The sequence below is a fragment of the Lygodium microphyllum genome, chromosome 16 (assembly GCF_053477565.2).
Source record: "Lygodium microphyllum isolate KBCC chromosome 16, Lygodium_microphyllum_v1.1.10, whole genome shotgun sequence".
NCBI classification, from domain to species: Eukaryota; Viridiplantae; Streptophyta; class Polypodiopsida; order Schizaeales; family Lygodiaceae; genus Lygodium; species Lygodium microphyllum.
In genome coordinates, this window is record NC_141150.1 from 139,434,876 (window position 1) to 139,456,138 (window position 21,263).

Sequence of the window (21,263 nt, forward strand, 5' to 3'; positions counted from 1 at the left end):
GCAGGGTTTTTGGGAAGAGGGGGAGAGATGTGCCATGTCGTGGGAGAGTGGGGTTTTTTGGGGTTGGGTGGAGCTGGGTTTTTGAGAAAAGAGAGTTGGCAGGGGAGAGGGATGTATGCGTTTGTGTGCCATGTCGTAGCAGAGTGGAGGTTGTGTGTAGTCTTTTGGGGTTGGATGAAGCAGGGTTCTTGGGAAGGAGGGTGAGAGGGGGTGTGCCATGTCATGGGGTGGTGTGGGATTTTTTTGGGTTGGGAGGAGTGAGGTTTTTGAGAAGGGAGAGATGGTGTGTGCCATGTCATGGGGGAGTGGGTTTTTTGGGCTTGGGTGGAGCGGGGTATTTGGGAAGAGGGTGGGACGTGTGCCATATCGTGGGAGAGTGAGGTTTCTTGGGATCGGGCGAAGCGGAGTTTTTTGAGAGGGGGGACGACGTGCCCTGTTGTGGTGGGAGAGTGGGGTTTTTTGGTGTTGGATGGAGCGAGGTTTTTGGGAAGGAGGGGGGTGTGCCATGTCGTAGAGCGTTGTGGGGTTTTTTGAAGGGGAGGGACGATGTGCCATGTTGTGGTGTGGGAGTGGAGTTTTTTGGGGTTGGGTTGAGTGGGGTTTTTGGGAAGGAAGGGGGATGGTGTGCCGTATCGTGGTGCGATGTGGGGTTTTTTGGGTTTGGGTGGAGCAGGGTTCTTAGGAAGAGGGGGGGAGGTGTGCCATGTCTTGGGAGAGTGGGTTTTTTGGCGTTGGGTGGAGCGGGATTTTGGAGAAAAGAGAGTTGGGAGGAGAGAGGGATTTGCGTCCTGTGTGCAACGTGGTGGCAGAGTGGTCGGGTGTAAGGGTTATGCCGCAGTTATTGGGAGAGAGGATGTGCGTGCCATATCTTGGGGAGTCGGGTTTTTTGGGGTTGGGCGAAGCAGGGTTTTTTGAAAGGGGGGGACCTTGTGCCTTGTTGTGGTAGGGGAGATTGGTCTTTTGGGGTTGGATGGAGTGGGGTTCTTGGGAAGGGAGGGGATGGGGTGTGCCATGTCGTGGGGTGGTGTGGGGCTTTTTGGGGTTTTGTGGACTGAGGTTTTTGAAAAGAGAGAGAGGGTGTGTGCCATGTCATGGGGGAATCAGTTTTTTGGGGTTGGGAGGAGCGGAGTTTTCAAAGGGTTGGGTGGAGCGAGGTTTTTGAAAAAAGAGAGTTAGGGGGACATAGGGGTATGTGTGTGTGTGCATGATGCCGTGGTAGAGTGGAGATTAGGTGTAGGGGTTGTGCGGCGGTTTTTGGGAGAGGGTGTGTGTGCCATATCGTGGGGGAGTGGGGTTTTTTGGGGTTGGGCGAAGTAGGGTTTTTTGAAGGGGGAACGACGTGCCATGTTGTGGTGGGGGAGTGGGGGTATTTTGGGGCTGGGTGCAGCGGGGTTGTCGGGAAGGAGGGGGGTGGTGTGTCATGTCGTGGTGCAGTGTGGGGTTTTTTGGGGTTGGGTGGAGCGGGGTTCTTGGGAAGAGGGGGGAGGTGTGCCATGCCGTGGGAAAGTGGGTTTTTTTCGAGTTGGGTGGAGCGGGCTTTTTGAGAAAAGAGAGTTGGGACGAGAGAGGGATATGTGTGTGTGTGTGCATGTCATGGCGGAGTGGAGGTTAGGTGTAGCGGTTTGCGGTTTTTTGAAGAGAGGGCGCATATGCCATATCGTGGGGGAGTGGGGTTTTTTGGTGTTGGGCGAAGCGGGGTTTTTTGAAGGGGGGAGGGGACGACGATATGCCATGTTGTGATGGGGGGATTGGAAGAGGGGGGAGGTGTGCCATGTCGTAGAAGAGTGGCTTTTTTTGGGGTTTGGTAGAGCAGGGTTTTTTAGAAAAGAGTGTTGGGAGAAGAGAGGGATGTGTGTGTGTGTGTGTGTGTGTGTGTGTGTGTGTGTGTGTGTGTGCCATGTCGTGGCGCTCTAGAGGTTGGGTGTAGGGGTTGTGCCGTGATTTTTGGGAGAGAGAGTGTGTGTGCCATATCATGCCGGAGTGGGGTTTTTTGGGGATGGGAAAAGCGGGGTTTTTTAAGGGGGGTGGGGGGCGACATGCCATGTTGTATTGGGGGAGCGGGGGGGAGGGGCGGTGCTACATTGTGGGGTGGTGTGGGGTTTTTTGGGGCTAGGTAGATTGAGGTTTTGGGGAGGGAGGGGAGGGTTGTGTGCCATGTCATGACACGGTGTGAGGTTTTTTGGGGTTGGGTGGAGTGGGGTTCTTAGGAAGAAAGGGGAGGTATACTATGTCATGGGAGAGTGGGTTTTTTTAGGGATGGGTGGAGCGGGGTTTTTGAGAAAAGAGAGTTGGGAGGAGAGATGGATGCATATGTGTGTATGCCATGTCGTGGCGGGGCGGAGGTTGGGTGTAGGGGTTATGTCGTTGTTTTTGAAAGAGAGGGTATGTGTGCCATATCGTGGAAAAGGGGGGTTTTTTGGAGTTGGGCGAATGGTTTTTTGAAGGGGCGGGGGGAACAATGTGTCATATTGTGGTGGGGGAGCAGGGTTTTTTGGGGTTGGATAAAGCGGGGTTCTTGGGAAGGGGGGGAGGGGGTGTGCCATATCGTGGGGCGGTGTGGGATTTTTTGGGATTTGGTGGAGCAGGGTTTTTGGGAAGGGAGAGAGGCTATGTACCATGTGGTGGTGGAGTGGGTTTTTTGGGGTTGGGTGGAGCGAGGTATTTGGGAATAGGGGGGAGGTGTGCCATGTCATGTGAGAGCAGGGGTTTTGGGGTCAAGCGAAGCGAGGTGTTTTTTGAAGGCGTGAGGCGGGGACGATGTGCTATGTTGTGGTGGGGGAGTGGGGTTTTTTGTGGTTTAGTGGAGCGGGGTATTTGGAAAGGAGGAGAGTGGTGTGACATGCCGTGTTGTAACGTGGGGTTTTTTGGGGTTGGGTGGAGCAGGGTTTTTGGGAAGGGGAGGAGGTGTGCCATGTCGTGGGAGAGTGGGTTTTTTGGTGTTGTGCCATAGTTTTTAGAAGAGAGAGAGTGTGTGTGCCATATCGTGGGGGAGGGGTTTTTTGGGGTTGGGCGAAGTGGGCTTTTTTGAAGGGGCCACCAGGGGAGGGGCAATGACGTGCCATGTTGTGGTGGGGGATCGGGGTCTTTTGGGGTTGGATGGAGCGGGGTTCTTAAGAAGGAGGGGTGGAGGGGATGTGCTAGAATGGCAAGCGGCTTCCTGAAGACAGGTGTTCATTTGGCTACAGCTCCCAATCCCAAGGTTATTGCTTCAAGTCCGAGACAACTGGGGCTTCAAGAATGACTGAAATGCAGATTGGGGCATAGCATAAACGCAGATTGCGGCTTCAAGACGAAATGCATACTCAATGCAATTAAACCACAACAAAAACAAACTCAAAATTACAGAGAAACTTTAAGAGGCTTCATTCAAAATTAAAACACAGAGAGAGGGACGAGAGAGAGAGAGGTTACAGCTACCTTGTTTTCAGACTGTCGTAGGCAAAAATCCTATCAATCTCGTCAAATACAGCCTACAAAAGTACCTCGTTTTCAGATTCACAGAGAGAGAGAGAGAGAGAGAGAGAGAGAGAGAGAGAGAGAGAGAGAGAGAGAGAGAGAGAGGTACCTCGCTTTCAGAAATTCAGACTTAAGAGAAGACACAGAGGCACACATAAATGGGTTGATATATGCCATTATGAAACCAGATGAGAAGGTTGATATTATGTACAGGAATATCAAGCATGCCTTCTTTTAGCGAGTTCAAAAAAGATATGATTACTCTCCTTCACCTACACTTGCATAGCTTTATCATGGTTGGAAATAAGAAGACCAAGGATGTACAATTCTTCGTTGAGGTCAATGGAGGTAGTTCACCAATTGGTGGGGTAGATGCAGCACATATGATCCAAATGTGATTGAGGAAAAGCAATAGGAAAGGGATAGGAAAAATAAGGTTAACAAACGAGTTTAACCTTTTTGTGAAGAGAGGACATACACCCTCTCTCCCTTCCCAAATCCCGCTCCACCTAATCCCAAAAAACCCCTCAACGCCCCATGATATGGCACACCCCCCTCCTCAAAAAACCCCATTGCATCCAACCCCAAAAAATCCCGCTCTCCCACCACAACATGGCATGTCATCTCCCTTCCCCCTCTCAAAAAACACCGCTTCGCTCGACCCCAAAAAACCTCGCTCTCCCACGACATGGCACACCTCTCCCTCTCTTCCCAAAGACCTCGCTCCACCCAACCCCAAAAAACCCACTCCCCCATGACATGGCACACACCCTCTCTCCCTTCCCAAAAAGCCCACTCCACCCAACCCTAAAAAACCCCACACCACCCCACGACATGGCACACCCCCTCCCCCACTCCTTTCCAAGAACCCATCGAAGGATACGTAATGTGTTTCGTGCTAGTTTGCAATGCCCTTTTGTGGGAAAGTTTGCTAGACCTACTATGGAAGATGCTCCCAAGGTTGATGAAATTGAAGAAATCCTTCAACTAAAGGAAAGTAGGTGCATCCATCTATCCATTGTAACTTTTAATATGGCCACAAAATCGCAATCTCTCCATTTTCTTGGTTTTACAACCATGTAAGCTTGGATTCTTGACTTGAGCATAGCTCAAATTTGCTTGAGTGTTTGAGCTAGGAATAAAGGTTGCTTAAATTATGCAAGATATCTAAAAAGTTATGCTCAAAATTTGGATATATGATGGAAGATGGTTTTGAGGTAAGACTACTTAGCAAGGGTATCCCTATGGTCCATGTATGTTTTAGAGTGGAATGTAATGTAAAAGTGAGGTTTACGTGCAAAGAGTATGGGGATATTTACTATGGGAGTTTGAACAAATGTGTGGGAGTGTGTTTCATTGGCATGGTAGTGTGTATCGGTCTATGGATTTGTAATGGGAGTAGCATACCCACACACACATACGTCTGGCACAATGTAGATGGAAATATTTTATCCCTCTTTTGTGAATATTGTAGGGAATGTTGATGCCATCATTGCTTTGCATGCAAGATGTGTATTTTTTGTGAAGAAGCACGCGACCGTTTTTTTTACCACAGAAGATTATCATTTTCTATTAAAACACCCCAAGGGCATAGACCTCAAGGTAAAATACATGCATGATCTTACATCATAGGGCTAAAAATCCAAGACAAAACACACAAATAACCCCGGGCTTGAAGCTCTAAAGGGGTTATCTACATACAACGATAGACTCGTTATAGGGGGGGAGGGTGGGCGGGGGGGTTTACCATTGCGTGGGTAGTACCCAAATTATTATGATATTTGCAGCAGTTTTAAGAAAAAAGGAAGGAAGGGCATATCATGAAAGAGGTGCCTAACCAAATGAAGTTGAATCTAGGGCTTCTTCTCAAATACCCAATAGCAAAACAACCTAGCATGCCACACAGATATATAAAAGAGCCAATGAGTTAACAATCTTATTTCCCATAGTTCGCTCTCTCTCTCTCTCTCTAGATCTTGCACCTATGTGCAACCTCACAAACTCAAAGATACTAAATGACCCATCTTTAGCTTGGTGAGTGGACTAAAGTGCCTAAGAGATCACTTGCAAGGGACTCTTGAGCTATCCTAAGAATTGACTAGCAACAACAAGAGCTGGTTCAAAACATAGTGAGATGTTAGACTTCTTGCACCGTGACATGGAGAGGTGCCGCGGGCCCAGTGACATCATTTCAGATATCTTTGACCAAAATGGGAAAGAGGTTTGACCACAGAGAAGCGCCCAAAAGAGTAACAACGAGTTGTTCGTGGTGAACGTCGTCATACCCTCTGCACATGCACATGACGTACCAGGCAGGCGAAGCCAGTTTAACTGCACAGTTAGAAAGGGTGCACCATTTTCCAATCTGGCGCACATGAGGTAAGCTCCTCGCATCTCCATTGCATCTCTTTTTCCATGTCTGTTCTGTAATAGGCATCCTTTGCTTGTGCCACGTGTCTCAGTTGAACTGTGAAATGGTGAAACACAGAATTTCCCCACCGTTATCGGGCCTCTCCTAGTTGAACTATAGTTTGCCTGCCATGTCAAAAAAGGTCTCACCACGGTGACCTTTTCGAGCCTGTGGTACTTCATCTGCGCAGCACGCCAAGTCTCGACAATGGACAAGGTCTCGCTCTCCCCCTCCCTGATGTACACATATGTATGCATGTATGATGTACCTATACCTTTAAAAAAAAGGTTCATATGGGTGTATATAGGTAGAATATTCAATATAATCTACAAGACTGCATGGCATATGCACATTGCGCATACATATTACATAATATATTACATTGCACATACATATTACATATTCTCTTTATTTTGCTTATTTTCAGTGGATGTTTATGTGAGATTATGGGGCCACCTTTGATAATTAAAACTTCTATGGGTTTTTTTAAATTAAAGCTAGTCAGATATTCCAAATATTTTTTAAAATCACAATATAATAGAAGTTCGAATTTTTCGCAATGTATTATTGTTATTTTGATTATATATGTCTTGTGTTCCTAACTTTCTATGTTTCTTATCAACTTGCACTAAAGTTTAGATAGCTAAGATGTCACCAAATATAAAAGCTAGTAAAAGTTGCATCCCATCTACTCTGTTACTTGAAAAGGCCTCCCATCTCTTTGGAGAGCTCATCCATTTTAATGAGCGTCGAGAAGAACCATTATCATCTTCCTCTGTTATTATTATACTTGAGAGCTCATCCTTGCTGGCTTTCTTTGCGAGGAGGACACATTGGATGGTGGTGAGCAAGCTCTTGATGAAGTACTCCGGTAGCTCAGCAATGTAAAAGATGACTGTCCATGTCCACTTGCACAAGCTGCCCATGATAGTCTTCATGTTGATAACCATAAAAAGATGAGTCCCAATTGTGATGCCCATAAGTAGGAGTTTGCATTGGAACTTGCTGATCCGCTTGCCATGTTGAATTGGGATCATGGGAAGTTGTAAGAGAAAACTTCTCAAAAAGTGAAGTAGCCTCAACAACAAACTTGTCAACCTTAAGAGAGCATTGTTCAATCCCTTTCCGCATTTGCACAAGGTCATCAAATAATTCCCTGTCAAGCTTGCTGTCCAAGTGTCCCATAACCACTCCTTTGGCCATAACTTGAGAAGTATGTGTCCAAATGACACGGTTCTTGGATCTAGATGAAATACTTGATCACTAGACACTTGGGTTATTGTTAGAGATCATCCCCTGGACATGCATTTTCCTCATTCGGGCTGTGTACATATGTATTTTCCAGCCAGGCAGCCATTCGAGAGTGTTAAAGTGTGCGAAGCAGATGTGTTGCCACGTCAGCAGACGACTATGCAAGTGCCACGTCAGCAGCCACATCATCAGTGCCACGTCAGTTGCCACGTGGCAGATCAGGTCGGACAGGTCAACAGATCAGGTCGGCCATGGGACGCGTGCCGATTCGTTTCCCCTCCGACCCGTCACCGTCGGCCCTGCTCCACACGCATTGACCTGTCACCTCTCGGCCCGTCCGAGCCCCGCGACCTCTCGGCCCTCGGCCCTCCCTTTCGGCCCTTGGTCCCGTCAGCCTCGGCCCTCGGCCCCTGCCCTTTGGCCCCCGTGTCCTCAGCCCTCGGCCCCTGCCTTCGGCCCTCGGCCTTGCCATCTTCCTCGGCCCCTGCCTTCAGCTTTGGGCCCTTGCCCTCGGCCCTCGGCCCTGCGCGGCATCTCCCCTCGGCCCTATCGTGTGCGTCAGCCCCCCGCCCTGCCATACTCCACCATCATCCTCTTGCCACCTCCATGACGCCATCGGGTCTCGCTAGGGGGTCACACCCACTAAGTTCCTTCCTAGTCATAGAAACAACCTTTACCCAAACTTCTTGATCTCGTTTGACCACATGTCTTGCATCAGCTATCATTCTCGAAGCAATTTGAGAAACATGGACAATACCCTTTTTGCGTGCATGAAAGCTGGAGAGTTGTACGAAGCAACCATTATCCATGACTCTAGAAACCCTGCCATGGTACAAAGCAAAAAGCTTTACCTCTTTAGGGGCACCCTTAAAGCCTCGATCTCCTCTCTCTCCAACTCATCATTTTTGTCATGGTTCCTATAATGATCTTTAGCAGCCCTATCATAACTGTCATGGTGGTCATGTTTCTAATCATTCCATTTGGTATTCCTATCCCCGTCCCTGTCCCTGTCCCTGTCCCTGTCCTTGTCTCTACCCCTGCCATGGAAGGGAAAGAATGCTGCTATCAACACCAAAGCGTTGGCACTACCCCTGTCTAGTTACTGACAACAATAGGATAACAACACTGCAATGATCATTTTGAGTAACTCCTCTCCTGGATTAATTTTGCAGCCACCAGATCATGCTACCTAGAAGCAAAGTCATCACCTCTTTGAGAATAAAATGACAGCCACCAAGTCACCTCTTTGGGAAATGGGTGTCATGATAAGGGAGTCTAAACCAAGCTTGGGATTGTAGACATTCTGTTTTGCAAATCCTGGGTCAACTACACAACAAATGCCATCAATTGTCAACAAGGCTTCAGCAATGTTGGTGGCTACTACCACTTTCCTTGTTGCCGGAGGAGCTGGCTCAAAAATTCTTGTCTGCAACTCACTGGGGAGGGCACTATAGACAAGGAGAATGATTAGCTCAGGAATGTCTGGGCCCAGCCCTTTCATCCTTTCATATGGAATCTGGCAGGCTGTGTCAATATCTTCCTGGCCAGATAAGAACAATAGTATATCCCCATCTGGTTCAGTCAGATGAATCTGCAGGACTGTTGCAGCTGAAAAATTAACCTGAAAACTTTTCAGCATCCAGTGTTGCTGATGTAACAATTAGACGCAAGTCAGGTTGCCGACTAACGGACCATTTTAATAGCCCAAACAACACATCAGTATGTATTGTCCTTTCATGTGCCTCATCAAGCATGATCACAAAATAAGCTGAAAGATTTTCATCAACAAATACCTCTCTAAAGAGCATACCATCTGTCATGTACTCTATTACTGTCTCAGGTCCTATACAATCGTCAAACCTGATGGCATATCCTACCTCCTCCCCTAGTTTGCAACCAAACTGTTCAACTACTCTCTTGGCAACAGACATTGCTGCAACTCTTTGAGGTTGGGTGCACCCAAATTTTCCTCTGGTTGTGTACCTTGCTTCCGCAAGGTACTGCATGACCTGTGTTGTCTTACCTGAACCTCTCTCCTCAGTCTCCGCTAGCACTTGATTGTCGTGAACTACTTTGATCAGTTCATCCTTTAACTTGTATATGGGGAGACTCTGTCTCTGTTCTTGAATTGAAAGCTTTGATCTCTGACCAAAAGTGGGTGCCTTTCCAAACACATCCTTCTTCCACTCAAGGATATCGTAGGTAGAAAGGCCAACACCACAAAGCTCCTGTACCAAACACCTCTCCCCTGACTCTGGCATTGGATCCACCCAAGGTCAATTCAAATCTTTGGGGATGGAGTCCAGCATAGTCCTCTGTTGTTGCTCTCGAAGCTCTCTTCTCTCTTTTGCCAAGGCAGAGTGAGTCATCACAGCCCTTTGCAAAGAGCCATTTGGGATTTTCACAATCTTTTACAAGGGCCACATCAATAGAGTACCGGGTTTGTCCTCTCAAGAATGCGGGCTCATCCTCATTCAGCCATATCTGAAGTTCCTCTTCAGCACCTTCATCTTGATAAAGCAAGCCGCCACCATCTTGGTCACAGTTGGGATAATCCCTCACATCCAAAACCCCAGGTGCAATGAGCTGTTTAGCCTCCCATCTCACATGCAGCTGATTGGGTCCTTGATATGGCATTGAACACTTGTATTTTGTATTTTGCTGTAAGTTTATTGGTTGGGCTCATGAATGACCAACGATGAAGCCATTTGCTTGAAGAGTTATAGGGGAGGCTTTATCGTCATCTCAGTGAAACGGAATGCAAAGACTAAACGTAAAGAGCCAAGTTTTGTTGAAGACTCTTCCATTATGTACATAGCTGAGCTAATTTTCTTGTGTTATGGCCGAGTTAGTTTTGTGAGAGTGCGCAATGGAAGAAAGAACACGAATACAGAGATAAAAAGAGAGAGAGAGAGAGAGAGAGAGAGCAGAAAATAAAGAAACAAATGTTGCACTGGAGATGAATACAATGATGTGGACTAGTTCCTGCACACAACCCAAAGCGTCAGTGAGGGTACCAAATCGGGCTGAGATGAATGGCAGCATCAATGTCGGAGAGGAGACAGATACTGGGGTACTAAAATCTACAAGAAGTTTGTGGGAATAAGGAGAGGGGCTACTATATATAGCCCACATTAGCAAAAATCGACCAAAAGTGGCCTAAAAAAACAAGCCACTTTTGGCTTATGTGGGCTATATATATATATATATATATAGTAGCCGCCGCCCTCCAAAAACAAACCAACTGTCCCAAAAGTGGCCGCCAATATGACACCACCCCCAAAATAGCATGCCTCCGTAAAAATGACCAGGCAGCCTCAGTAAGAGCTCATCTTGAACAGCCGGAAGAGGAATACCCAACCCTGCACAGTCCATGGAAAGAGCAACTTAAGTACAACAAGGGGTATAGCTCCAGTACTAGGGTCTACTATAACTTATATCTTGTTTTGATACTATCTATTGATGTAACAACTCTTGAGCTAGTATTTTGTAATAAACTTAGAATTAATTAGGTATGCACAATTGTATTTAATTAGAATACGTAGCGGAAGCATAGTGGGTCCTAACCCACAGGTCTTAGAACTTAAAACTAGTTTTTCTCGAGATGAGGACATCTCGATTTCTCTAAGGGGGAGTGGATGTAATGTACCTATCTTAGCACCTTAAAGGTCAAAAAAGAAAATTGATAAAATTAATCAAAAATGTTACATATTATATTACAAGAACCATCAGAGCTCCTCGTCTTCTTTGGGTAGAGCAAGGAGAATAGACATATGTATGGATGGAAGGAGAAGGATAAAATTTAAAGGAAAAGGAAGAACAAGAATAAGGAAGAGGAAGACGAAGAGAAAGAGGTGGTGGGGGTGAGCTTGAGGCTTGAGCAACAGGTGCCCAAGGTTTGAAGCTTGAGGAGGAAAGCTTGAAGGTTGAGGGTGGAGATTGAGGTACAAGCGGGGCTGCTTTTATAGAGCCCCAACCAAAAGAAAAGGGCTAGCCAGTAATTGTTGTCGCCTTTATAAAATGCAAACACCAATGCAGCCACTTTGCCCCAAAAGATGCCACCTGATCAAAATGCAAGCTCCACGCTGCCTCTAGATAATGCCGCCTAGGAAAGGCGCAAGGTGGGGACACTCCATATATGGCCATCTAAGCTCCAAAAGATTGTGTTTGCAGCAAATGCAAGTAGTGCTAGATGGTTGGGGTTCTCCTCTGATAAGACGTGCTCTCAGTTAGGCAATGCTACCATGTGAGAGTTCGCAACGCAAGAAAAAATACGAATACAGAAAGAGAAAGAAACAAGAAAGAAAGTTATATTAACATCTTCGAAAGGCCAAATCGGCCTATGAGACCAAAAATTTTTTTACATCCAGGGAGTTTGGGGATTTCCCAAGTCTCAATAAAGCTATCATCTAATGCTATGATAGGCTAAGTGGAAGAAAAACCAAAAAGGAAGAAACGTGGATTTGGGGCAGCATTACTGTGCTAAATGAAGACCATCAAGCACTTTATGAATGCTAGTTATGTACTTGAAACAACATGGTTGGCTGAAGCAACATAGGTAGCTGAAGAAAAACGAAATTTCAGAGCTGCTGAACACGTGGTCTGCTGGAATGCGCCTGTCCTTCAGGAGTGGAACGACTGCAGAAGCAACATACTTAACCATTTGAGCCTTCTAGAGGGGATAATAATCAAGCATTAGAGCTTGATTTGAGTGAGCTTTAATGACCAACCCTACTGCAGATGTAAAAACGAGTTGCTGACAAGTTGCGCCTGGTTCTTGATGCCCAAAATGGGGTTGCATTGACTACTGAAGTGGACAGATTTAATTCAACACATACTTGGCATCTTGTGTGCTTGCTTGGGGGTCTCCAAATGCTCATTTGGTCATCTACAAGCTGAACTCTTTGTCTGGGCTGCACTTATCAACAGGCTACCATTGTTGGCTGGGATTTAAGATGCAAAGCACGTGTCAAGTGGAATACAGGCTGGATGCATACCAAGGAAGGTTCTTACCTTGCTATTGCCCCTGTGGAAGCTCATGTGTGAGCTGACATACAGTTGCATAGGTCTGAATAGATCGGGCTGAACAGTCATTGAAAGTACAGTGACATTTTACACTTGTATGGTCTGAGATATGGATGCTATTTGGCATGTACAGTGAGCTTGAATGTAGCATGTGATGCTTGGCAGAAGACATGTCATTTTTCTTGGTGAATTTGGAGCTTTTGGTGGCCTGATCTGAGAGTTTGTGACAGGCTGAAAACTGTCAAAAATTGCAGACATAAAGCACTCATTAGTTACTCTAGTTCTTACAAGAACTAGTTGAGTTCATCAGCCATACAGGTACTTGAAGGCTTGGTTTGTGACTGACAAATGCTTGCGCATTGGAGACTGAAGTGATGCGAATGTCTTATGGTTCATTGGGACTGAAATGAATCCCTGTTGCCAGTGCATTGGCTGTCTGGAACCTGGAATGTATTTACAACATTCGTATCTGTTGGTTATGTACTGTTGTGTGTTTTTATGCCTATGTATGGCTTGACACATGTACTAGCAGCCATCTATGAAGGTTTGGGACATGTATGACATGTATATTACTCAGTTTTGGGGTTGAAATCACTCCTGGTCACTCCCAGAATTACAGTTTTCAGACTGCATGTCTGTACCCTGGCAGTGAGGTTGGAAGAGTTTCAACTGAAGTAACTACATTGCATTTGTCTTGACTGTTTTGCTTACAGTGTATCCCACTTGTTGTGGACTGTTCTGGGGCTGCTAGAGGGTCGAAATACCCTGTTTTTTTTCTGCAATTAATTGCAGAAAATTGTCATATACAGTTGCGGGCTGAAGTTTGTCAAGTTGACTTACTGGTTTGCAGGTAGTCAGGTAGTGTCTATAAAATGGCAAATGCTGATAGAACGGACAACATAACCCAGATTGTGGGAGAGAAGCTTGATAGCAATAGCAACAATTATGCAATATGGAAGTTCCGCATGGAGAACTTTCTGATAGGCAAAGGCTACTGGGAGCTTGTCACTGGAGCTGAAGCTGAACCCAGGTTGCCTACTACAGAAGAAAGATCTGCAACACAAGAACAGTTGCGAGCTCAACCACTCTGGACAGAGAGAGCACGCGGGGTTTTGCACTGGCTGTCCTTGTGTATATCAGATGCCATGGTTATGCAGATTATGAATTGTCGCTCTCCAAAAGATGCATGGAACATCTTGGTCAGGTATTATGGCACTACTACAAGTGCAAGGAAGATCTAGTTAAAGCAAAAGTTTAATAATATGGAGAGAAAGAACAGATCCATTCAGGAGTATGTAACTGAGATAAAGACTATTGCGGATCAGCTGGCATCTGTTGGTTCACAGGTTGAAGATGAAGATATGGTTGCAGTGACCTTGAATGGTTTAGGTCCTGAGTACAAGTCCTTTGACACTTCAGTGTCTGTGCGGGCTGAAATGCCTGACTTTAATGAGATGGTTGCATTATTGATTCATGAAGAGGTGAAGCTTGGCTTAGCTACAGGATCAAGCGGTTCAAAGAATAAGGATGCAGTTTTTTACTCGAATCAGCGCGGCCGTGGCAACCGTGGCAGGGGTTTGTTAGAAATGCGGGATCTAGAGCATGACATAACCGGAAGCTATGGAGGATGGAAGGAGAAGTGTAGACTCATGATGGAATGGACATTGTTTGTTACACAAGTGAATTAGGTTCCAAGATTGAGACTTGGACTCATAAACACAATCTTGTGTATGTGGACAATGACATTGACACTTTACTGAAATGAAAAGAGTACTATCATTGCATTAAGAAAGGAAGCAAGTACAATGCTTTATAGGAAAGTAGGAAACTGCAGTAGGCACTATTGTGCATATGGGATAAGTTAGCCTGCATATCCTTGACCCTGAGATTCCATACAAAGAGGCTGTTTGAGTGTGATTGCTGATTCTCAACACCCCTCCTCAATCACAACTAGGAAAGGCACAAAGTGTGTAGAGGCTGTAATGAGAACCACCTGCAAAGTGTGGGCATACCACAGACATGGCAGAACACCAGAGGCTGTTGCAGAAAAAGCTAAGTGTGGGTACCATAAACATGGTGAACATCCAGAGGCTGTAACAGGGGCCTCACAAAGTGTACAGGGACTGTAATGCCAAGTTACATAAGGAGTTTACAAAGCTTATGGCAGGAAACATTAGGGCAAGGAAAATACAAGGCTATTAAAACAGTCTATCAGAATTATGAGAGTACAAGGACTGATGAGTCTTGTCCTTCCGATCCTGGTGGTCTTCATCTTCATCTTCCTTTGCTTCATTTTCTTCTTCTTCTTTGACTGCGACTAGATAGGCCTTTTGGGATCTCTTTCTTGCGTGGCAGAACTTCTTGGTGTGTCCAGTCCTTTTGCAGAAGTCACAAAAGAGCTGATCTTTCTTGCCTTTGTACCTGTTGCCAACATATAATGCATGCTCATCTCTAGAGGTACTTGGTTCTTCTTTAGTTTTTAGCTTCTTTTCTTCTTCTAACAGTGATGCCTGGATATCAACAAGTTCAGGATTTGGCATGTTGATTAAAGTTGTTGATACGTTATTATATTCAGGAGGCAAGCTCTTAAGTAGAACACCGATGCAAACATCTTCATCCATTTTAATGTTGATTCCTGCAAGTTGGGTTAGGAGTCCTTCCATGTAATTAAGATGTGTGGCAAGTGATGTGCTGGACTTCATTTCAAGCCTGAAGAATTCAATTAGGAGACCATACTTTGATGATTTAGATTGTGCACCGAACAGGGTGTCAAGTCTTTTCCATGTATCCTGTGAGGTCTCACAGTTATCCACGTGATGGATATAACTGTCATCTAGCTCCAATTTGATAATGGCCTGGGCTCTGTCATCATTCTTTTGCCAAGTAGTTGCAAGGTCCGCGTCCCGAGGTTTCTTCTCTTTGCCATTTGTGATGGCCCAGAGACCCTTCTTCATCAGGATGAGCTTGATGCGGGTTTGCCAAGTGTGGAATCCGACTCCTTTGAATCGAGCATTTGGCGAGTCTTTGCCCATGTTAGATTTACGGGAACAGTAGCAAATCAACTTCAGACTTTATTAGATTTGAGCAACAGAAGAATTGATTGAGAGACACAAGTGCTAAAAAGCACTAACTGAGTGTCAATGAATACCAAATCTGCAAAAGTCTTTTACTCCAAGTGATCTTCCCCTTCTTGATTTGATGCTGATGTCGTCAGATCTGAGTGACAGTACTTTAACAAACTTCAGAGAGTATTGCTCAGTGATTAAAATCACTGTTGATAACTTCAGTGAGAGAAACAGTGAAAAATGTCAAGATTTTGAAGCTTTTGGCTATGGTGGATTTAGGGTTTCTGAGACAGGGGCCTGGTTTTTTGCTTATTGCAGGAGCTACAGTGCATCATTTTTAAAACTTTTTACATATCTAGGAAGCTTATGTCATGGGCTATCAAAGCCCCATGAAGATTGTGCAGATCGTGGTCAGTATAAGGCGCGCAGGTGCCGCGAACAGATTCGGCGCAGATCTGGACAGCATGGTCAAATTTCTGCAATGCTGGAGCCAGGGAGCATCAATGTCATTGATTGTTGTGCCAAGATGAAACGCCTTGAGCAGAGGAACAACTCTCCAGAAGAAATCGTGGGCTGAAATGGCCTGGTTGAAGAGTTATGGAAGCTCCAAGCAAGGTAGGTCCTGTCTGGCTATGGCAGACACAGAACAGAGATTTGGGATTTTCACAATGCTGAGCTCCAGATGGTCCAATGTCCTAGATTGATGTGATACAGAGAAGCTTTATGAGTTGGGGAATACTTTTCCAGAAGGAAGCTGTAAGAGATTTGACTTGTGGAGTGAGATATAAGCAGTTCAATCTGATAGGGTGCTGCTGGCTATGGCTGCCATGGAAGCTTCAGTGAGAGTAGAGTTGGGAGATGAAGTCATGAGCTGACATTGAGCTGGATGGAGGTTCAGAAGAATCAAGAGAGGCTAGAGAAGCAATGCCATGCCCAACTAGGCTCTGATACCATGTTAGAAATGCGGGATCTAGAGCATGACATAACCGGAAGCTATGGAGGATGGAAGGAGAAGTGTAGACTCATGATGGAATGGACACTGTTTGTTACACAAGTGAATTAGGTTCCAAGATTGAGACTTGGACTCATAAACACAATCTTGTGTATGTGACAATGACATTGACACTTTACTGAAATGAAAAGAGTACTATCATTGCATTAAGAAAGGAAGCAAGTACAATGCTTTATAGGAAAGTAGGAAACTGCAGTAGGCACTATTGTGCATATGGGATAAGTTAGCCTGCATATCCTTGACCCTGAGATTCCATACAAAGAGGCTGTTTGAGTGTGATTGCTGATTCTCAACAGGGTTATGGATCTGGCAGAGGAGGCCAGCAGAATGCATCCTATGGCAATCAAAATCAGCAGCCATCAAATGCAAGAGGTCGTGGAAATTTTCGAGGCAGGGGGAGATCTAACTCCCGTGGTGGCAGAGGCTCATGGCAGCAGCAGTGTCAGTCAGACAATCCAAACAAAGACAAGGATTGTCATTACTGCGGCAAGTATGGGCATATTGCAAAGGACTGCTGGAAGAAGCACGGGAATCAGAAGGGTAAACAGCATGGACACTATGCTACGTCCAGTCACGCAGATGATTCTGGTGATCGACTGCTTGCCATGTAATATGTCAAAGACAAGATTGTTGAAAAATCATCTGATGATGCAGTGTGGTACATTGACTCAGGGGCGTCAAATCACATGACCCCTCACGGTGATTGGTTCACAGATATGGTGGCTGAAAAGCATGGCTATGTATGCACAGGTGATGACACGCAGCATAGCATTGAGCATAAAGGCAAAGTGCCTCTTGTGGTTCATGACGGCAGGAAGAAAAATCTGCATGATGTCTTGCATGTCCCTTCAATTACGAAAAACTTATTGTCTATTGGTCAGATGACGGAGCAGAACTTGCAGGTTAGATTCAATAAGCATGGCTGCTTTATTGAAGAGTTTGGCAATGGCTGCAAGTTGATAGGTCGTGGTCACAGGCACGACAGAATGTTTACTCTTGATGCTTCTTTGCCAGAGCTGAATTCAGCTATGTTTGCCCATGGTTCTGGCACTGTTAGGGATTTGGAAATCTGGCACAAGAGAGTGGGGCATGTCAATTTGCAAAGGCTGCAAACTATGCAGAAGAAACAGTTGGTCACAGGTTTACCCAAATTCCAATATTCAGATATTGGTCATGTATGCGAGGCTTGCCAGTTTGGTAAGCAGTCTCGATTGCCGTTTGTCAGGCATGTAAGGCAGAGTACACGTCCATTGCAGTTAGTGCACTCTGATGTTTGGGGGCCAGCTCATAATGCCTCTATGGGAGGTTCCAGATACTATGTATCTTTCATTGACGACTACAGTCGCTATACCTGGCTTTACATATTGAAAACAAAAGATGAGGTCTTTGCTGTTTTTCAACAGTTCAAAGCACAGGTTGAGAAGGAATTTGAATGCTACATCTCTTGCTTGCGATCGGACAGTGGTGGGGAGTATGTATCAAATGAATTTGCTGATTTCTTGGCTGAAAATGGCATTCGTAGGCAGCTCACCTGCAGCTACACTCCGCAGCATACTATAACCTTGGTTTTCCCTAGATTCACGGTGAGGTCTTTGTCTTGGCAGAAGGCTTGTAGTGCATCCACTACCATGGGTGCTGCATTTTCACGAGAGTGTTACAGTGTGTGGAATCTGGCAGGCTTTCATGCACGGAAAAAGGGTATTGTCCATGTTTCTCAAATTGCTTCGAGAATGATAGCTGATGCAAGACATGTGGTCAAACGAGATCAAGAAGTTTGGGTAAAGGTTGTTTCTATGACTAGGAAGAAACTTAGTGGGTGTGACCCCCTAGCGAGACCCGATGGCGTCATGGAGGTGGCAAGAGGATGATGGTGGAGTATGGCAAGGTGGGGGGCTGACGCACGTGATAGGGCCAAGGGGAGATGCCGGACGGGGCTGAGGGCCGAGGGCAAGGGCCCAGGGCTGAAGGCAGGGGCCGAGGAAGATGCCAAGGCTGAGGGCCGAAGGCAGGGGCCGAGGGCTGAGGACACGGGGGCCGAGGGGCAGGGGCCGAGGGTCGAGGCTGACGGGACCAAGGGCCGAAAGGGAGGGCCGAGGGCCGAGAGGTCGCGGGGCTCGAACGGGCCGAGAGGTGACGGGTCAATGCGTGTGAAGCAGGGCCGACGGTGACGGGTTGGAGGGGAAACGAATCGGCATGCGTCCCATGGCCGACCTGATCTGCTGACCTGTCCGACCTGATCTGCCACGTGGCAGTTGATGTGGCACTGATGACATGGCTGCTGACGTGGCACCTGCACAGTCGCCTGCTGACGTGGCAACACATCTGCTTCGCACACTTTAACACTCTCGAATGGCTGCCTGGCTGGAAAATACATATGTACACAGCCTGAATGAGGAAAATGCATGTCCAGGGGATGATCTCTAACAATAACCCAAGTGTCTAGTGATCAAGTATTTCATCTAGATCCAAGAACCGTGTCATTTGGACACATACTTCTCAAGTTATGGCCAAAGGAGTGGTTATGGGACACTTGGACAGCAAGCTTGAGAGGGAATTATTTGATGACCTTGTGCAAATGCGGAAAGGGATTGAACAATGCTCTCTTAAGGTTGACAAGTTTGTTGCTGAGGCTACTTCACTTTTTGAGAAGTTTTCTCTTACAACTTCCCATGATCCCAATTCAACATGGCAAGCGGATCAGCAAGTTCCAATGCAAACTCCTACTTATGGGCATCACAATTGGGACTCATCTTTTTATGGTTATCAACATGAAGACTATCATGGGCAGCTTGTGCAAGTGGACATGGACATTCATCTTTTACATTGCTGAGCTACCGGAGTACTTCATCAAGAGCTTGCTCACCACCATCCATGCTGTCCTCCTCTCAAAGAAAGCCAGCAAGGATGAGCTCTCAAGTATAATAATAACAGAGGAAGATGATAATGGTTCTTCTCGACGCTCATTAAAATGGATGAGCTCTCCAAAGAGATGGGAGGCCTTTTCAAGTAACAGAGTAGATGGGATGCAACTTTTACTAGCTTTTATATTTGGTGACATCTTAGCTATCTAAACTTTAGTGCAAGTTGATAAGAAACATAGAAAGTTAGGAACACAAGACATATATAATCAAAATAACAATAATACATTGCGAAAAATTCCAACTTCTATTATATTGTGATTTTAAAAAATATTTGGAATATCTGACTAGCTTTAATTTTAAAAAACCCATAGAAGTTTTAATTATCAAAGGTGGCCCCATAATCTCACATAAACATCCACTGAAAATAAGCAAAATAAAGAGAATATGTAATATGTATGTGCAATGTAATATATTATGTAATATGTATGCGCAATGTGCATATGCCATACAGTCTTGTAGATTATATTGAATATTCTACCTATATACACCCATATGAACCTTTTTTTAAAAGGTATAGGTACATCATACATGCATACATATGTGTACATCAGGGAGGGGGAGAGCGAGACCTTGTCCATTGTCGAGACTTGGCGTGCTGCGCATATGAAGTACCACAAGCTCGAAAAAGGTCACCGTGGTGAGACCTTTTTTGACATGGCAGGCAAACTACAGTTCAACTAGGAGAGGCCCGATAACGGTGGGGAAATTCTGTGTTTCACCATTTCACAGTTCAACTGAGACACGTGGCACAAGCAAAGGATGCCTATTACAGAACAGACATGGAAAAAGAGATGCAATGGAGATGAGATGAGCTTACCTCATGTGCGCCAGATTGGAAAATGGTGCACCCTTTCTAACTGTGCAGTTAAACTGGCTTCGCCTGCCTGGTACGTCATGTGCATGTGCAGAGGGTAGTACGACGTTCACCACGAACAGCTCGTTTTTGGACTATTACTCTTTTGGGCGCTTCTTTGTGGTCAAACCTCTTTCCCATTTTGGTCAAAGATATCTGAAACGATGTCATTGGGCCCGCGGCACCTCTCCATGTCACGGTGCAAGAAGTGTAACATCTCACTATGTTTTGAACCAGCTCTTGTTGTTGCTAGTCAATTCTTAGGATAGCTCAAGAGTCCCTTGCAAGTGATCTCTTAGGCACTTTAGTCCACTCACCAAGCTAAAGATGGGTCATTTAGTATCTTTGAGTTTGCGAGGTTGCACATAGGTGCAAGATCTAGAGAGAGAGAGAGAGAGAGAGAGAGAGAGAGAGAGAGAGAACTATGGGAAATAAGATTGTTAACTCATTGGCTCTTTTATATATTTGTGTGGCATGCTAGGTTGTTTTGTTATTGGGTATTTGAGAAGAAGCCCTAGATTCAACTTCATTTGGTTAGGCACCTCTTTCATGATATGCCCTTCCTTCCTTTTTTCTTAAAACTGCTGCAAATATCATAATAATTTGGGTACTCCCACGCAATGGTAAACCCCCCCACCCACCCTCCCCCCCCTATAACAAGTCTATCTTTGTATGTAGATAACCCCTTCAGAGCTTCAAGCCCGGGGTTATTTGTGTGTTTTGTCTTGGATTTTTAGCCCTATGATGTAAGATCATGGATGTATTTTACCTTGAGGTCTATGCCCTTGGGGTGTTTTAATAGAAAATGATAATCTTCTGTGGTAAAAAAAACGGCCGCGTGCTTCTTCACAAAAAATACACATCTTGCATGCAAAGCAATGATGGCATCAACATTCCCTACAATATTCACAAAAGAGGGATAAAATATTTCCATCTACATTGTGCCAGACGTATGTGTGTGTGGGTATGCTACTCCCATTACAAATCCATAGACCGATACACACTACCATGCCAATGAAACACACTCCCACACATTTGTTCAAACTCCCATAGTAAATATCCCCATACTCTTTGCACGTGTACCTCACTTTTACATTACATTCCACTCTAAAACATACATGGACCACAGGGATACCCTTGCTAAGTAGTCTTACCTCAAAACCATCTTCCATCATATATCCAAATTTTGAGCATAACTTTTTAGATATCTTGCATAATTTAAGCAACCTTTATTCCTAGCTCAAACACTCAAGCAAATTTGAGCTAGGCT

General features: G+C 45.5%; 2 pseudogenes; both read right to left on the reverse strand.

The window, feature by feature from the left end:
- LOC148023498 (putative pre-mRNA-splicing factor ATP-dependent RNA helicase DEAH5) overlaps positions 1 to 8,161 on the reverse strand; it is a 98,508-nt pseudogene extending 90,347 nt beyond the window's left edge.
- A 160-nt stretch (positions 8,162 to 8,321) lies between these two features.
- LOC148023499 (putative pre-mRNA-splicing factor ATP-dependent RNA helicase DEAH5 pseudogene) overlaps positions 8,322 to 21,263 on the reverse strand; it is an 83,253-nt pseudogene continuing 70,311 nt past the window's right edge.